Source organism: Condylura cristata, unplaced genomic scaffold, assembly GCF_000260355.1.
Source record: "Condylura cristata isolate star-nosed mole 26May11 unplaced genomic scaffold, ConCri1.0 scaffold00029, whole genome shotgun sequence".
Classification (NCBI taxonomy): Eukaryota; Metazoa; Chordata; class Mammalia; order Eulipotyphla; family Talpidae; genus Condylura; species Condylura cristata.
In genome coordinates, this window is record NW_004567130.1 from 16,540,885 (window position 1) to 16,560,600 (window position 19,716).

The window sequence follows — 19,716 nt, forward strand, 5'->3', positions numbered from 1 at the left end:
TAATACTGAGGACATCTAAATTAGCTACCAAAAATGGACCAGGTCATCCATTTCAGATGGGCACAGGAGAGCAAGCCTTGGAACTTTCCAGAATGACAATGTCACCCCCACTGAACCCCAACCATTGAGTCACCCCTATCCTAGGGCACTGGGCTTTGTTTTATCATTCGCTAAATGTACAGAATAGACACTCAGTGTTCAGAGACATGGGTCTCTCTGGGGTCTCCTGCTTCATCCCTCACTCAAGGAATTTTGCAGATAAATCACCAAGTTAATCCCCTGGCCTGAGAGTGATGGGCTGCAGGGAGGATGTGGCTGTGGGATGTGGGGGAAGGAGGACGCCCTTACTGACAAACAAAGGGTGAGCTCACAGATAGGGCGCACTCAGGACGGACCATCCAAGGAAAGAGAGCGATCTGGGAGGAGCCGAGATGGGATGGTCCCTCCAAAACAACTGGCTGGACAGGCAGAGAGAGGGGTCAGGGAAGTGGGGATGGGGAAGGAACATGGCTTCAGGAAAGAAAGAAGGGTGATGGGTGAGGCAGAGGAGGTAGCAGCTTTGTGAGCTCAGATTCGGGCCCTTTAGACTCGGAGTGAGAGGCCAAGGGGCTGCGACATGGGAGGCCTTTGCCGGGCCGGGTCTCCCACGCACTGCTCTTCCTGACAGCTTGGCTGGCGGACTCTGCTCAGGAGGCTGGGCTCTGCTGACTGGGCCACTCGGGCTCAGATAAAGAGATGCAGAGAGGAAAGATGGGGATTACTGACTTCCCCCTGAGATGCTGAGGTGCTGCGATTTTTCTCCTCTGTGGGTGCAGTGTATATAATATAGTGGAGAACATTTCCATTTATTTGACTTTAATTCAACTACTGAAAAGAGGATGAGAAGGAGCCTCCCTGGTGGCCTGGGTGTTAGATCTCAGCGCTGTCATTGCAATGACCAGAGGTCAATCCCCAGCCAGGGAGCTGACCCACAGGGCACAGCAGACCTCTCCTGCCTTTCCCGCTGCTCCCCTCAGCAGTGTGCTTCAGTGGCTCTGCCGGTTCTGCTCCCCACTCTGTTACTGGTGAGTCCTCTCACCCTCCGCATCCCTGGCCCCCAAGAGGAAAGGGCAGAGGATGCCAGTTATATCTCTGTTGCTCCCCCAGCTTTCTAATTCTCCTTGTGTCTCTCATAATGTAGAACAGACTTTAAAACAGGGTCCTCTCTGGTGGCACAACAGGTTAAACACTCTGGGCAGCTCTGAGGGAGGCCCACTGGGCCATGATCTGAGGCCTCGGGCCTACAACCACATGAGTGAACCATATGGAAAGAGGAGCCTCCAACCTCAGCCAAGCTTTCAAGTGAAACAGCAGCCCAGACATCGTTACCACACCCTCGAGGGAACCAAGGCCAGACCCCAAATCCCTGACTTACAGAAACTGTGAGATAATTCATGTTAGCTGTTGGAAGCCTCTGGCTTTAGGGATAATCTGTTCCTCAACAATGACAGTAAGAGGATATAACGCCCCTTCATTTTAGAGATTTGTTTTATCCCATTTAGTTATTCGCTTGTATGAAGTTGCCGATATTTGACTAGTTTTCACCCACAAGAATCCCAAGTACCTCTGGTACAGTATCTACACTGACGTAGGGAGGGACTCAGAGGGCTGGATAATGCAGGCCGATACATGTGGCGATGGACACTTGGTCCCCATAAAGACTCAGTTTAGACCTTCCATACCAAGTGTGGGTGTTTCAGGAACCGGCTGTGTTTCTGGGAGCGAGACAGGCTGTGGGAGAGCAAAAGCCTCCAGATCCCCGCCACAGATGTTCTCCTCGTCCCGTGAGGCCTGGACTTCGCAGGCCTTACAGCAACTCTTCTCCCCTGTCTCGGTCCCGCTGCTTTTTACGAGCCCCCAAGTTCAGTGAAGCTCCAGGTCTGTGGAGAGGCGGAAAGGCGTCCTGCAGCAGGTAATTAGAGAGATTGGTCCATGCGCCCAGACGCAGCTCTCCAGCCAAGCCTCAAAGAGTCCCTGGTGAACCATTTGCCGGTTTTCATTTCTCAGGGGCTGCGCCAGCAGGTGGTCACAGGCAGGTAGTCAATAGGGACCTTCTGGCCAAAGACTGGGGGCTCTTTGGAAAGGTCAAATCCAGAGGCCGGAGGGCACAGCTCAAGAGGCCATGGGGTCAGGACCCGTCACGATGACAGATGAATCTCAGCGTGTCTCCCCTCTCTCGGGAAACAGGACGAAGCCTCTTGAGACAAGGAGGTGGGAGGGGGTGGTGTTGGGGGCTCACAAAGAAAGGCGAGTCTGGTGTCTGGCCGGCACCTCTCAACTGGTCTTCATTAGGGGGGCCCGACAACCCTCTCTTCTGCCGCCCTCTGTCCCTCGCTGATGGGGTGCTGTCTCCAGACCTCTCAACTGTTCCTCATTAGGTGAAACAGTGCGCTTTTGTCCTGCATGAAGCCTTCTTTGTTCCGCCAGCCCAGCCAAGCTAGAAAGCCAGAAACTGATACAAAACAATGCCACTCTATCCTGAGGGGACCCCTCCTCCTCCATCTTCCTCTCCCTGGCTGGACAGGGAAGAGCGACTTTCCCCTGTCCCATCCCTGGATGACTAGCTGAGAACATGTTCACTGGAACAGAAGGAAGACCCTGATGAGACCCGGGCTTTCCAAACTTGATGCACTGGGCTTCACTCAGAGAGCTCCCTAACGCCCCCAGCCCCTCTCCCCTGGCATTCTGGTTTGATGGGTCTGGCAAGCAACCCAAGTGGCTGGATTTGTAAAAGTGCGTAAAAGTTCTTCCGTGTGTCAAAGGTGCAGGGAGGTGTGGAGGCCATAGACCAAGACTCGGTTTAGATCTTCCATACCCTACCTGCCTCCACACACTATAAAATCAGGGATGACGCACAGCAAATCTCACTTCTGGGGACCCAGTGCCATCCTCAGAACACGTGCCTGCTGGCAACATCCAGGGTGGCCATACCTGGAGCCTGGACCACGTAGCTGCTGGGAGAAGAAGTCTGGACACAGCCAACCCTGGCACCTTACATCATGCCCAGATAATTCAAGATCCCTGGAAGTTCTGCTCCTCTTCCTTCTCCCTGATTCTCAGCACCAGGCTCTTGAACCAAAACTCCATGTCCTGAAAGATATTTCTGATGCCTGGAGACTCGATCGGCTAAGACCGGATGTCTTGCCAGCTGTCGTCCCCAAAGCAATGCTGAAAGGGTTATTTATCCAAGAACTGTCGAGCTTCGTGAGTCCCATGTGTCTCTGCACCCGCCACTTCCCCTGCAGGCTGAGAAGGAAGATGGGGAGTGATTTCAAGACAAAGAAAGGCTCTCTTCCCCACAGCACAGCAGGCACCAAACAACACCCCTCCCACGATCTACTAGTAAAAGTCTCACCTCTTTGTCACCCAGGCCTGAAATAGCAACATGACATGTTTATATAGGTTAGAGCCTGTAGACCCTACTTCTGCAGGTAGATGTCAGGCTGTAAGGCCAGGTTTCACAAGTGAAAATACAGGCCCTCCCCATCCCCACGTGTGAATTACAGATGAACGACGAATCACTTTTCAGTCTAAGAATGTCCCATGAAATATCTGGGGCATACCTCACCTAAATAACATTCACTCGTTCATCTGGCATTCAAATTTAACTCAGCATCCTGTATTTTATCTGGCAACTCTAAAGTTGGCAGAAAAGGTTAAGAGTTGTTGGCACGTTGGTGTGAATGAACTCCAATGGTTTGCTCTTGGCTCAGATTAGTTTCTCAAAGAAGGGCATTTTCAGGAGATGGGAGGTAACATTTCTGAGTCTGGAATGTTCTTCTGAGAAAGACTAAAGCCACAGCAGCAATGAGGAGAGGGGGCAACTACGTCACAAGTGCAATGAGGAGAGGTCACAAGTGTTGTCACTACGTCACAAGTGGTTCACAGGATCTGCCGTGGTGTCTGGCTGTGGAGGAGGGTGTGCCAGCCACCTTCTCACAGCCACGGATCAGACTCAGCACCACGTAGTGGGCTCACCAGGGTGTTGAACTCAGGGTCATATATCTTTTTCGTAACGAAGAAGAGGACGAGAATCAGGGTTTGTCACTGAAGGTGCAAAAGAAACAGAAATACAGCTTAGTCTTAAAAAATTAGGAGCTTTTCACTACCTAGACACACTTTCTGGGTCTGCTGCTCCTTGCTCTCCCCTGAGGCAGCTCTCTGGCCCCTGCTGCCTGGCAGGGACTGGAGCTGAGCACTCTCTCAACACGCGGAATGGGAAGCCACAGTGATCGACAACCGTGGTGACATGGATCTTGGCCCTCACACCCGTGGGTCCATGAACTCCAGGCTGTGGTTCAGTGGCACAGCCAGTGAGTCTATAGAAAAGTCTTTGCGAGGCCTCCCTGGTGGCCAACAGATTAGGATGCAGCACTGCAAGCTAGCTGCTTCTGCCTCAGTGCGAGCTCGATTCCCAGCCCCAGAGGTGACCACATGGCACGGCAGACCTCTCCTGACCCACCCGCTGCTCCCTCAGCAGCGTACTTTGCCCACGTGCCTGTTCTGCTCCCCACTCTGTCTCTGGTGAAGCCTCTCGTGGCTCCTGCATGTCTGGCCTGTACCCCAGTTGCGTATGCATACATAAATAAATCTTTAAAAAGAAAAGTCTGTGTTTTCCTGCTGGCCCAGAGATATGGAGGCCACATCTCCTCACCCACACGCCACCTTCTCCTGCACCCCTGAGAACCATGGTCCCTCTGGGCTGCAGACGTTGGCCAGGGAGGAAGCCAGAGCCACCCTGGGATGGGAATGCCCACTTCCGTGCACATTCCAGATGGCAGAAGGAACCCATTCATCAAACGGGGAAAACCGCCCCGTTCTCCAGGAAGAACCGTTATGAGGTGCTTGTAAATACATGTCTTTAGGTTTAAACAAACTGCATCACGATTTTTATTTTTTGAGGGGAGGCCATGTGAAGGGAACAAGAGACAAGCATCAGTGTTTGTGCCGCAGACAATACGTGCCCGGGTCTGGGGCTGTTTCCGTGTCTTCTGCCCACGCCAACTGGCCAGCCCCGTGGCCTCGCCACAGGAGAGGGGTGCCAATTCCTAACATTCTATTTTCATACTGTTTGATGATAAAAATCACTCCAGCGGGACGCAGGGCCGTGAACAAAAACAGGAAGCAGCCCCCTGATTAGATAGGGACCGAGTAGCTTGTGGAACAAAAACAAAATGATAAACGAGAATGATAAATGAGGGGGCCATGAACACTGCCACCCCCTTCCTGAGCAGGCAAAGAAGAAACGGCAAGAAGACTTTGGGGAGCAAGTCACGCCTTGGGCTCTCAGTGGGGCTGAAGGAGCCTCACCCTGTGCCGCCCCCACACACGCATCCTTAAACTGCCGCAGGTTAACGCCTGGGCAAGCTATCAGGCCTGCAGCGACTTCCGTTGACAACCTGGCCTTGGTGCTTAGCACCTAGCTCTGAAGTGTGGGCGCCCTGGGAAATGTAGGGTCTTCGGGCTTCACTGAAACTGAATCTACGCTGGTTTTGTGACCTTATTTCCAAAACAGTGGTTCTCAATCAAGGACATGATTTTTCTCACCAGGGGATGTCACACAATGTCTAGAGACATTTCGTTGTCCCAGCTGGTGGGAGGGTAGTTGGCAGCTAGTGGGTAGAGCCAAGGGGGCACCAAACACTCCAGAATGCTCAAGAGAGCCGACACCACAAAGAATCATCTAGTCCAATAGGCCCGTAGAAGCCACATAACCACCGTCGCAAAGCTGAGAAAACCTGGCTAAAGATGAGTTATATGTATGGACAGATATAGCTGTGTGAATACAGATGGAAGTGGAGGTGTGCAGATTAAATACAGGTACGGGGTAGGGGTGGCCATGGACATAATATAGAGACAGACATATTGCATTCATTCTAGAAATAAAAAGGGGAAGAAAAAGAAAGATTGAAACTCATTACTGAAAGCAAAGTCCTCAGGGAGATAAAACACTAAGAAATGAAACTTAGACTCTTCCCACTAAATACCCAGCACTTCCAGGACGGAGCTAGGTGGGGGCCTTACCCTATCACCCCAACCAGGGCACACTTTGTCCTTGATCACTGGTGGTTGTTTTTTTTAAGGATTTATTTATTTATGCATATAAGAGCTGGGGTACAGGCCAGAGGTGGCGAAGCAGGGTGAATGAGAGGCGATAGCAGAGACACAGTGGGGAGCAGAACAGGCAAATCCACTGAAATACACTGCTGAGGGGAGCAGCAGGTGAGACAGGAGAGGTCTGCTGTGCCATGTGGGTCACTCCCTGGCCGGGGATTGAACTCAGGCTGTAGCATAGTGCTGAGACTTAACTCCTATGCCCCCAGAGAAGTCCCAGTCCTCAGTCATTGTTGCACAGACCTGATCAAAAGGTCCTGAGCCCTTGAGAACTTCCTGGCTGTACAGATGGATGAAAAATCTCTGTGTTGTGTTTATAGACAGGCACATGTGCCTTGAGAACCAATCTTCGGTGGGCGTGATGCTGAAAGACTGCTTGGCACATAACCGGCACCTATTTGTGGGCATCAGGTTTTGCCAACTGTACTAGAGAGGTGTTTCCCCACTGTTTTATTAAAAATGTGGGTCATGGGCCCTCCCTGGTGGCGCAGCGGGTTAAAGCACAGCACTAAGAATCGAAAGCCACTTCCACATGAGTTCGATCCCCGCCTGCCCCGGAGGTGACCACATGGCGCGGCAGACCTCTCCTGACCCGCCCGCTGCTCCCCTCAGCAGTGTACTTCGTCCATCTGCCTGTTCTGCTCCCCGCTCTGTCTCTGGTGAAGCCTCTCACCGCCCCTGAGCCTCTGGCCTGTACCCCAGTTCTGTATGAATAAATAAATAACTCTTTAAAAAAAAAAAATGTGGGTCATGTTAGCCCAGTGTCTTATCCTAATAGTTATGAAGATGAGGGAGGAAGAGGTCAGTTCCTGAATGAATCCCTGTGCGCAGGCCCCCTGGATAGGCGGCATGGTATGTGCTTCCAGCCACAGACTGGTCCAGGGGAGAAACCCTAGCCCCGGAGGAGACCCTCCACCTGCCAGAGAAATAGGTCTGTGCCATCGAGGGCGTTGTCAGCCCAGGTCTGACTCAAGCCGTAATTCCTTTTCTAAGAATTCAGAATTTGCAAAGCAGGCAAATTGGAAAACTGAGAGGACAGAGGTCATGAAGGGGAGTGATGAGATCACAGGCCACAGTTCCCCAGTGTCAGGGCAGGAGAGCAGGACACACTCCAGAGGGAAGGCGAGAGGAGAGGCCACAGGGCCCCCCCAAGAAGGAAGGCTAATAGTGGGTAAATCAGAACACTTGAAGAGAAGGACCTCAGGATGTCCTTGGGCCTTCCTGGTGGCCTATGGTTAAGTCCCAGTGCTATGACCCCTACGGCTGAAGTTCAAACCCCAGCGAGAGAGCTGAACCACATGGTGCAGCAACCCTCACCTGTCTTGACTGCTGCTCCCCTCAGCAGTGTATTTCAGTAGATCCGCCTGTTCTTCTCCCCACTCTGTCTCTGGTGGGTCCTCTCACCCCTTGCACTTCTTACATACACCCCAGTTCTTGGTTGCAAAATAAATAGAAAATAAATTTTAAAAGAAAGAAAGAATGTTCTTACCAAGAGAACAACAAAGATCTCCCAAAGAGAAAAGTCCTACCCACTGCCAGGCCTGACACACACCATCCACCATAAAATGAGGAGGGTGTGAAATAACACTTTCAACGGGGCTATAAAGGGACTGTTAAGGGGGTGACGAGAAGAAATGGTCCAGTGGTCAGAATAATTAGTGAAGCATTGAGTTAAAGAAAATAATTTTAGGTTCTTTATTATGACAGTGCTTCTCACAGCCTTCAATTGGTTAATTTTACATCTGGATGCCCCAAGAGAGAAATATAATTTTCAGGTTCTTAGTTTAAAAAAGAGTTTTGACAGGTTGACCAAGGACCTGTTGCCAGGCCATTCCAAGAAATTTCACCTCCCACCTCAGTTCTGGCACACCATCCATTGCTTAAAACAAATGAAATCACACCCTCAGCTGATAGTAGTGATATTGTAAGTTGATCTGACTGATATTAGGGGAAGACGGCATAAAACCCTCAGGGCAGGAAGAGATTCTATGTCCACTCTTCTTTCAGTTACTTCTAATTCAACAATTTGCAGCCCCTCTGTGTCCACCGTGTGCCAGGACACACTGAAGGACACACCAGCAATCCAGAAATAAAGCAAGACATAATCTTTGTGCCCAGGAAACTCTAGTCGGAGAGTTGGATAAATAGAGATATCATAATACAGAGTGGGTAATGATAGGAGGGAAAGAGAAAGCTCTTTGGAGAAGATCATGTCCAGGCTGTCAAAAAAAAAGGAGGGCACTTGGATTTCATGTATAAAATAACCAAGCCCACCCCAAAGCTATTCTAGCCTTGGGACTCGCAGGCCAGCCATCCTGATGACCTGCTTCCGAAGGTGTCGACTGCTGCCTCTCTGTTGGCTTCCAAAGGCCACGTGGTTACATATTGCTGCAGAACAGCGATCAGCAGAAAGAATTGACATAGATTAAGATCTGGACAGGCTGTGTAGATCATGGACACAGATTTAATTCCTGCCTGGTCCACTCAATTACACAGAAGCGCCTTACTGGAGAAGCAGGTGTAATCGCCGTAAATAAGGTCAACTTTGGGCATAGATGTCACTGGGTAACTGCATTTGCCATGTCTGGGTGATACATAAGGAAACCATCAACAGTACGAAGCCTGAGTCTGCAGAGCCAGCCTTTTCTGATAGCCTGGTATCTCAGGTGGGGCTAGAGAAGAGAAAATGCACTGAGCGCTATCAGGAGGTCAGGTGCTAGGCCTGGCTTTACCTGTAAATCTGTCACCAGGGCACAGGCTTAAGTCATTTCTCTTTGCCATAACTCAGATTCCCTTCTGTAGAATGGAGTGAAATTTAAGCTCAAGATACACAAAGAAGAAAGCTATCTGAATTCATATTTCTAAATATGAATGTTGTGCATGGCATTCAATAACGCGAATATGGATTTGAACCCTTTATTAATTCATTTAACCATGCCAGGTCTCGGTTTTCTGATCTGAAAGATGGACATCATAATTGTACCTACTATTCTACTAGGCCTTAATTGAGGTGATGTCTCTTACAGACCTGGCACATAAATGTCACTCAATAAGTCATCGTTGATCTTGAGGCTGTGATTTATTTAACAGAAGTTAAGGAAGTGCCTTTTATACTTCGGGTAGTACACTAGTTTCTAGTGCTTCTTACCTATTACTAGAGAACAAATCACCCCAAAACTCAGTGGCTTAAAATAAACACAAACATGTGTTACCCCGTATATTTTGTGGGTCAGTAAGCCGGATGTGGCTATGCTGTGATGCTTCAAGGTCTTCCATGAACTGCAACCAAGGCAACTGCCAGGACTGTGGCCTCAGGAGTGTGTTTCTGCATGGTAGATATGCTCTGCCTGTACGTCACCTGAGACGTAGTGGGGTAGCAAGGTCTGATATCCAAGAGTGGAAGAAGCAAGATCAGTACCTAGCTCAACTGATAACTCTGAGGTAAACACTGAAAAGGCAAATGGATGCTATTACAATGTTCCTGGCCTCTCTGTGCTTCACTCATCCCCCATTTTATAGATAAAGACTTTATGACTCTGATTTGTTAATTTCCAAGCAAGTTCCCAGCATAAGAACCAAAAGTGCCTGAACTTCAACCCAGATCTGTATGAAGCCAGAGCTCTGACGAACCTCAACATACTTCCCTTCCCTACCCCCATCCCTGGCCTTTCTAGGAGACATATCTCAGATATGTTCTCAGATCAGCCTAAAAAAAATTGTTTTTAAACATGGCAAAAGTCTTATAATGGGGGTTGCATGCAGTATAAAAAAGGCTGGTGATGGGAAATCCAAGGGGATTGCAACTGAGATGGAAAAATGCACAAAAATATGTAAAAATAGACTATTATAAAAAATGTAATGCAGGCCCTCCCTGGTGGCGCAGTGGGCTAAAGCACTGCACTGAGAAGCTAAAGCCACCTCCGCATGAGTTCGATTCCCGCCTGCCCCGGAGGAGACCACATGGTGTGGCAGACCTCTCCTGACCCACCCGCTGCTCCCCTCAGCAGTGTGCTTCGTCGATCTGCCTGTTCTGCTCCCCACTCTGTCTCTGGTGAATCCTCTCACTCTCCGCATCTCTGGCCTGTACCCCAGTTCTGTACAAATAAATAAATAAATATTTAAAAAAAAATGTAATGCAAGATTTCCTTCCAGTTGCCAAGCCCACAGTCTTCTGTCTGTGTCTAATAGAAACCTGACTAGCATCAGAGAAGTTCTGAGAAGATGTCCTTTCTCTTCATTCCAAACAGATAGACTTTCTTCCCAGATGCTGGCGAAGGAAAGCCCAGTGAGCCTGAAGCAGCAAAGGTAGAAGTAAGGGAAGAGCCTTCAGGCTGCTGTAGCCAAGGTCCGATGTTCTATTGAAATATTACCTAGCACTTCATGCTATGGTGCCTTATAGGGATAAAGCCAGGAAGGATAGGCAGGGGGTGATGGAGAAGCAGATGGAGACTATTCTCTCCTTCTTCCTAAAGTACACAACAATGCAACCTGAGCAGTTGTATCAGTGAAAGTGGTTTGGGCCTCTACCCTTCTCTCCAACGTGCCTACTGAACCAGTAAGAATGCGCATAGCACTACTTTGCATGGAAGATTACTTTATAATCTGGGGCAGAAAAGTCCACAGAACCATCACTTAAAATCCAGAAATTATAAAATAAAGAACTAGATCATTTTGACTTCTTATGCAAGGTAACACACACACACACACTCACACTCACAAGCAAAGGCAAAAGCCAAAGTAAGGAACTTTGAACATATGTCACAAACAAAATGGTGAGCTTCATCATATGTAAAGAGTGCCTAGAAATAAGGCCAACAACTTAATAGAAAAAAATGAGCAAAGAACATAAACAGAGATTCTAAATAAAATATACGTATGTTCCCTAGCCATCACTCATGATCAAGGGTTTAAAATAAAATTGATAATGCACTTTTGGGCAAAGATATAAGGGCAACAAAGACTCTAGTAGTGGAGAGATGAATGATTGAAGAGCAGTGTCAGCCATATTGCCTGACTTTGTTAGAATCCTGAAGTAGTAGTAGTAATCTAGGAAGTAGTAGATCTCTACTCTGAATACATGATCTGAGTCTGTAATCACCCCGGTTCTCATCTGTAGAGCCCATGGGGCTTGTGTCAGGGTTAAATGAAATAGTACATGAAAAGCTCTTCACACATGCCTGGAACATAGTAGACACTCAATTCCTTTTCTAGGATTGCTTAACGTGCAAGAATCAAAAGGGGATTTAGTACAAAGAAAATGCAGCCTATAAAGACAAAGGAAGATTACTCAGCCTTTAAAAGTAAGGAAGCCCTGCTACATCAACAATTAAAAATAAAATATAAAAGGAAGTCCTGCCACATAGGCCAACCTGGATAACCTGGAGCCCAGAATGTTAAATGAAATAAACCAGTCACAGATGGACAGTTAGGATGCATTTATGTGGTGTATTCAAAATAACCCAAGTTAGGCCTCCCTGATGGCCCTGGGGCTAAGTCTCAGCACTATCACCACTGCAGGCTGAGTTTGATCCCCGGCCAGGGAGCTGACTCACTTATAGCACAGCAGACTGCTCCTATCTTGCCTGCTACTCCCCAACTCTGTCTCTGGTAAATCCTCTCATCACCCACCCCTCCCCCAACACCTCTGTACTACAACCTAATTCTTCTATGCAAAAATTAAAATAAAAAAAAATGTTAAGCCAAAACTCACAGCCACAGTGGAATGGAGGTCCCCATGGCTGGGAGAAGGAAAGAGAAAAGGAACTGTTCAATGGACATGAAGTTTCAGTCCTGCTAAATAAGTAAGTTCTAGAGAGCTGCTTACAATACGTGCTTATATGTAGCGAACACCACCACACCACTTACTTAAAAGTGTGTTAAACGCCACTATCAAATATTTCTGCTACAATAAAGAGAAATGGAGATGGGAGACAGCTGGGAAGATTTAGTCTCTCAAGGGACTCAATGTTGAAGCTCAGTGGCAAAATATCTACCTTTGCTAAACCTTCTTACCTTCAACTGTTAAGTGGGGATACAATCAGTTACCTTAAAGGGTTATCTAAGGATTCGATGACATCACCCACACAAAGTGTTTGGCATGGTGCCTGGAACATAATAAAAGTCCAATTAATGCTTGTTGCGATTGTTTTGTTATCATCAGCAGCATCCCTATTACTCCCGTGCCCAGAAAGGCTGCCAAGGATTAATGTTCTACTATGACAGAGACCCCTGGACAGCAACCCCTTCCATCAGCTAAAGCAAAACGGCTGACAGGCAAGTCAAGATCCCCATCCGCACCTTGGATGCAGAACTGTTCAATAAACTTCACAATCTAATAAAACATTCAAGGGACCCTAGAGGGTTGAAATTCTTCAAACTAAAAATTATAAAAACAAGTTATTTTTATCCTAGCTAACAACCATCTAGCTAGATGTCAACCATGTGCTAATTCTTAGAACGAACAAAGCTTGGATCAAGTTTTGGCAAGTTTTCCAAGACTATCTAGATAGATAGATAGATCAGTGGATAGATAGATAATGTGATGCTAATATGACACATTCCCTTCACATTTGACTTTTTTGCAGCAGGATCATAGAGAGGGTAATTTTTCAGAAATACTGGAGGGCTTCATCAATTTTCCTAAGGGCCTCTCTTAATCCTTTGATACACAAATCATTCTCATTTGAAGCACCTGTCCTGTCACCTGGCCTGACGCTCACACATTCTCATCCATCAAATGCTTGGCTTGTAATTAGAGCTGCTCTCCAGAAAAATTTTCATCCACTTTATGAAATCCTGCATCTTTTGCAAGATTTGCAATTCCACTTTGCAATGCATTTGCATCATGTTGGTGTCAAACTATCAAATGCCCACAGCATCTGGGCAACTACAAGGGTTCAAGAGCATGTCCAGCAAAAGTGTGGGTGTGCCAGTAGGTATCTGGGCATGTGTAATGCAAGATAGGATGTTGGGGCAGAGAATATGCGTATGAGTTTATTGGTTATTAAATAGGAGTTTATTGATAATCATCTGCAACATGATATTTGCTTCCCTGACAACTTGGCACAAGAAGGGCTCAAATAGTAAATTCCCAAATAATGAGATCTTCAGACCCTGTTTCTAGCTCTTGAGTACACAGAGGTCATCAGCTGTGGGTAACAGCTAAACCTCTAGGCTTGAAGTAGACTGAGTAAGTTTCTATCCACAAAAACAGTATTTCTTGACTCAACCCTCCAGACACTTGAGCTCTCAGGTTTTTTTTTTTTTATTATTTCATATGAATTATTTAGTTCAGACTTGCTGAAATTGTGCAAATGTCAAAAGAATCTGGGTTTGGTAATAGTCTCTGTAACAACTCCTAATAGTTGAATAGCACTAAGCATGAGTCTTCGTTACATAAGAATTTATTATCCATCTCTAAGACAGTAATGAGGTTTTATCTAGAAGCAAAAAGCCATTTATAATATCAAAAGAATTCATAAGTGAGTGGCCACTTACAAAATGAAAACCTTACTCCCAACCTAATTGACTCATTTGGTGACCTGGAGCAAATCCTTTCACCCCTCTTGTCCTCAATGGCCTCATTTGTAAATTAAAAACAAAATTAGCCCAAATTGAAGATTTCCCATAGTTAAGATGAAACATGGAAGTACCTTTCAATCAGTAAGCTGAAAAGCAAGGAACCTGTGAACAGAACCATACCATGTCCTTCAATATCACTTTTCCTTTCTCCTATATTGGCAGAACAATTGGTTGTAGCAAGACCACCTGTTTCCAGCCTCCCTTGCAGCTAGGTGGGAATAGTGACAAGGAGACAAGAAGAAATAATATACAATTTCCTGATCATGCCCTCAGAATGGAGTTACTTCGTTTTGCTGCCTTCATTTTCCTCTTTGCACCAGCTGCCCTTGGTGTGGGATACCTAGGTAAGTGTCCACCACAAAAATACTCTAAGGAGGATGAAGGATAAAAATAGAAGAAATCCACACTCTTGAAAACTCAGGATCAGAGGTGCCATTCCAGCTGGCACAAAATCTGATGTGCAAGAGAAATAAGTGTCCATCTCACTTGGTGGTTATTCAAGTGGTTACTTGAGCACATGGTTACTCAGCTCCAGTAGCAGCTGCACTATATTCTACCTACCTGTCATGCTTCTTTTATTGGCCACACAATGAAATACACCTTGATTATGTAACCTCCACATGCAAGACTAACAAATTGGAGGCACCACTGAGGAGTGGCTAGACACATGGGTTCTGAAGTCAGATTAACTTCCTCCAAATCCAGTTCTACCCCTTCCTGACAACATAAGTGAAAGGGATTTAACTTATCTAAACTTTGGATTACAAATTATAAATTGGAAATAATAAGAGTGTACGGTTGGTGTGAAATTTAATAAGATTATGCACAGAAAACACTCACTGACAAACCAAACACTCAATAAATGTTAGTTTTTTACTCCTATAGGGAAAGGTGTTTTCTTGGCTTGGAAGACATCTCAAGACCAGGCTCATTGCAGGGAGTGGGGGAGGAGGGTATTCCTTCATCCAAGTTCCTGTCACCCTTTAAATGGATTTCCTTCTGAAAGGTGAACTTGTTTTCCCCTTGGTGATTCCCAGATGAAGAAGAAGGAAAAAAAAATAAAAACATCAAAAGACCATGATCTCTCACTACTTAGATTTGGTTTTGGTTTGGACGATGGATGTCAAGAGTATGGCTACAGCCAGATGAGAGTGGGCACCCACATCTTTCTGAGACAGCAAGGACAGTGCTTTCACCTTAGGTGCCAGACACGAGCTTGCTCCAAAACACACAGACCTACACTTCTGAGGCTCCCTTGCCTTCTGGCTTCCTGGTCCTCTCAGTCAATGGGACAGGTGAAAGTCTGGAGGGAGGAGGACCCTGCCAGATTGTTTCTCACTCCGCCTACCCACCCCCATTTTGGCAGCGGCTGTAGCTACTCCATGACCTTGGCTCTACTTGGAAGTCCTGGCACCTGGGCTTTGGTAACACAAGCTGCTTCTTTTTGACACTTTTCCCAGAGGTAGCAGTGACTTCCTGCCATTGGTCATCTGTGAGTTGCCTCTTTAGCTTTTCCACCACCCAGGCCTTCAATGCCCTGTATTAAATTCTCTCCACTTGAAGAACCTTTAGTGATGCCTGTTTTTTTCTAGACTCTGACAATTCCAACACAGTAACTCCAATGCCAAATACGTTGCCTGCATGTGTGGGGGCCATATTTGTTGCATGAGTGAATACTGTGAGTTGGAAGATGTTAATATATGAACTTGCATTTCCAACCATTAGAGGAACTGCGAGGGTACAAACACCACATCTGGGGTACTGACATTTGTCCACAAAAGCTGGCCAACCCACTAACTATACCAAAACATTCACTTTGCAAGACCCCATTTCTAGTCTCGCCCCCTCCCCCAACCCCCAAGTAGTAAAAGCAGGCCCTGGAGTCCTGAACTCCCAAAAGCAGTGAAGAATTTCTTCAGGACACTTTCTCATGATAGGATAGCTGGGCAGATGTAGGATAAAGGAGGAGGGTGGAGGAAGGGAGGGAGTGAAAAGCGAGACTTCTCTAAGAGGCCAGTTATCTCAGTGAAGACACTTGTGCTTTTAATATTTGTAAATATCTGTTTGGCCCCAAGACTTCTCTCCCACAGAAACAGCTAATAAACTGAGCGGCCTGAGTTTATTCCCCATGCCAAGACACATTCCAGGGTCTGATTACATCGTTGCTTTATTATGGAAAAGAGGAGAGGGGAGCAAGGGGTCGGGGAGGACAGGGAGTCAGGGTGGAAAGCAGGAAACTGAGTTATCAGGTTGACGATCTTTTGTCAGAAGGAGCCAGAACTAGAGAGAAAAGTTGGAACCAGCCTCAGCTCTGCCCCCAAACAGGAGACCCTTCTTCACCTGGAGTGGCAAGCACCTTGGGAGCATCAATTGAAGCAGGCACACTTCACCAAGAAGACAGACAAAACCCAGAATTGGCAAATAGGTGGGAAGAGACCTAACTCTCTTCAGGAACAAGGGCAACCCCAGGTGACGTCACGAGACCTTAGGCTTCGCTGTGAGCTGCAAGGTGATGTGTCCACATCTTGGTGGTGTTTGACAGCCAAGCACCCCAGGCCCAGACAGAATGGGTTTTCTACGTAGCCAATGCATGCCCAAGGTAGGACATGGTGCCCACCCAGGCTTCCCAAGACAGCAACTCTCCTCCAAGTGCTGACATATGGGCCCTGCAGTTTTTCTTGGAGGGTATTAGCCTCTGAGAACCCCACTGCTTGTTACACTCTCATGAGAAAGCAGTGAGGCCAGGCCCACATAGATCAGTGTTGCTACTTATCAGGGGTTACGTTTCAATTACTAAGGAAACAGTAGTGTCGATGGGTGGTTTCGATTTCTTTTCATTTCCTCAAAGCCAACAAACCCACATCCCTTTTTTGTGACGTTGCTCCATTGCAACATTGCTCTACAATCAGATCTTTACACTGGACAGTGGCTTTGAAGCTCAACCACTTCTGTAAGAACAGTGACTATGTTGACTACATCAAACATTTACAAGGTGCCTTTAGCACCATTTTATTTCCTAGGTAGTCTTGACTAAACCATTTCCCAAAACGTTAATCTCACAACATGTTCCACAAGCTGAAGATGCCAGAGTCCAGAAAAGCTAGCAGAAATATGGCCTCCCTGATCCCCAGCGGGGAGAAGTCAGCACGGACATGAGTGCACACTACATTCTGGAAAGCTGTGCAGCTAAGAAAACCAGTGCCTTTGTTAAAAAAAAAGTTGTCTCCTAAATATTTCTGTCCATGGAATCCTTGTTTCCTGAAATCCAATTAGCATCCCATCCCCATTCTGAGTGGTGAGAAAGTTCAACACCATGATAATATTCATTGACACATTTCATAAAGATGGAGACAATGAGCATCACAGAGTTCTGAGCAATGAGAATTATTAATGAGGAGACGCTCAACACTCTTAACTGAAAAATGATGTTTGAGGGTCCCCATGTTTTTTTTTTTAAAGATATTTAGATCCTCTATATGAAGTTTCCAAATGGAGTGTGGGATATCTTCAAACACACTACTCACTCCTCACCCTTACCCACATCATCGATATTAAACGATAAAGGTGCTGTTCACCCGAGCGTCCTCCCTGCCCTTCCTGGCAGGCCTTCGGAGATGTTATCTGCAGGGAGTAAATAGGCCTGTCCCCAGAGTTCTGCCCACCCCAGTGTGACATCAAACAGCTGCTCAGACTCCCTCGCCGCACTCCCATCTCTCGCCCACTATACTTACTTAGAGTCCAGTTTCCTGGAGGGAGCTTCTCTTTGAAGTTCAAGGGAGCAGAGTGTCATGCATGGGACGTGTTAGAAGAAAACTGACATCTCACATGGAGCCATCTTGTCCATGAGAACTGAAGGGTGGGGAGGAGGGGACAGAAGAGAGAGAATTTGGCACTTCAAATAATGAAAATAATAGTACCAGTAACCAACATGGTATTTCAAGGCATTTATTAGTGTCACTAATAAAAGGAAGAACTAGAATGGCTTCTTTTTCACAGATGGGGAAACTGATGCTCAGGGAGCGAAATGACTTGCCCAAGGTCACCAAACAGGTGAGTGGTAGAGGTCGTTTGGCCTAGGGCTGATTTCCCAGTTCTGAAATAGAACGAGAATGGGTGTCTCGACCCAGAAAGAGACAACTAGCTTCTCCCGGAGTTCTCTGTACCCTGAAGAAGACGTGAGTGGCAGTCATAAATGGGGAAAGGGGGGCCAGGAGACGCTCTCCCTCTCGCTACCACGGTGGAAAGGGGGGGTCCATGCCCCAAAGCTGTGGTATTGGATGCGGGTCATTCCACGTGCTCCAGAGCCAAGCCTTCAAGGCTCAGCAGCCAAGACATGTAACACAAGGGCCCGATCTTGCAAAAGGCGCTGGACATTCACACGTCCCAAAGCAGTACAGGGAGATCTGGCAGCATGACCAGAACTGCACCCTCTCTCAGTGGCCACCTCTGTGCTGCCAGGATCCATGGCTCTCTGCCCTACTCCTTCCAATGTGAGGGCAGAGGGCACACAGCAAACCCTGAAAGAACTGGGCAGCCGTAAGCGAGGATACTTCATGTGGGAGCTGTGGAGCCTGGCCAGGCGGGCGAGAGGGAAGATGGGGGAATAAAGCGTGGGGTACCCAGCAAATCCAACAGTCATGCCAAATCTAAGAAATGCCCCACCTGGCATTTCCCTGCAGCTCCACAGTCCAGCCAAGTTTGTCTTTTGTAGGCATTTGACTCAGCCTCCCACAAGCCTAGCTAGCTGGGTGCATTCTGTGCTCTGCAAGGGAGACTTCTTAAAATCTACAATGGAGAACACCCAAATGAACTTATCAAAGTACTTCCCAAGAGCACAGCTGCTCAGCACAGAAGGAAAAGAGAAGGCAGTCCTGGGGAAGAAGATGGAGCAGAGAAGTCCAGGAGTGAAGAAAGAGAAAGGGAACCACTGAAGGAAGCGGTACTGAGCGGGGGGCGGGACCAAGGGGGAGTGGCAAGTGGGAAGAAAACAGCAGCCCTGAAGAGTGGCTGAGGCTGGATGGAGGCTGATGAGGTCAAAGGTTCATCTGTTGTGACCCTTTCTCTCCCGTAGCAGATTTGACCCCCACTTCGCACATATAGGTCTTTCACACTACAGTACAAACGCTCACTTGTCTGTCTACACCCACACTGGGTTGAAGCTCCTGGAAGGAGGCACCGAGGCTATTAGCTGTGGTCTGGTGGCAGTGATTATGAGGGTGACTTGCAGCCCCAGAGGGCTTCCCAGGTGCCACTCCCCAAGGTTGAAACAGTTGATTATGCTGGTGCCCATTCTGAGTGTTAAGCCCACCCGATGCTGGATTTTAAATATTTTTAATATGACCCTGCAAAGCCCTAAGTGAAGACTCCTGCCTGTTTTTTCTCACTGAAGTGTTCTAGAAACTCTTTAAGTGGCTACTGCTGCTAGGCCCACTTTACAAATGCAGACACTGAGGCCCGCAGAGACGAGGTCATATGATCCTGAAGCCACCCACTTTGTCCATGATGGCAGGTAGAGCTTACTATTCATCATCTATGACTGTTTAACAATTTACCTAAAAACTTAGAGGCTTAAAATATAAACAAATAAACAAATATAACATTCAGAAGTTCATTTTGTGGATCAGTAATTTGGAAAAAGTTTGGCTGAGTGGCTCTGGCTCAGGTTCCCTCATGAGGCTGAGGTCAAGATGCCAGTTGGGGCTGCAGTCTCATCTGAAAGCTTGACTGAGCTTGATCCACTTCAAGATGGCGCCCTCATGTCACTAGTAGAAGGAAGCCCAATCCCTTGTTGGCTACTGATTGAGAGGAAGCCTCAGTTCCTTGCAGCATAGACCTTACCACAGGGTTGTTTGAGGTTCCATACAATGTGAAAGTTGTTCTCCCAAGAGCAAGACCCAAACAGAGCAAGACCTAAGTTGTTTAGTCTTTTATGTTGCTCACCGCGATTTTCATAAAACCCTCTTGGATACACAGGTCAGTCCT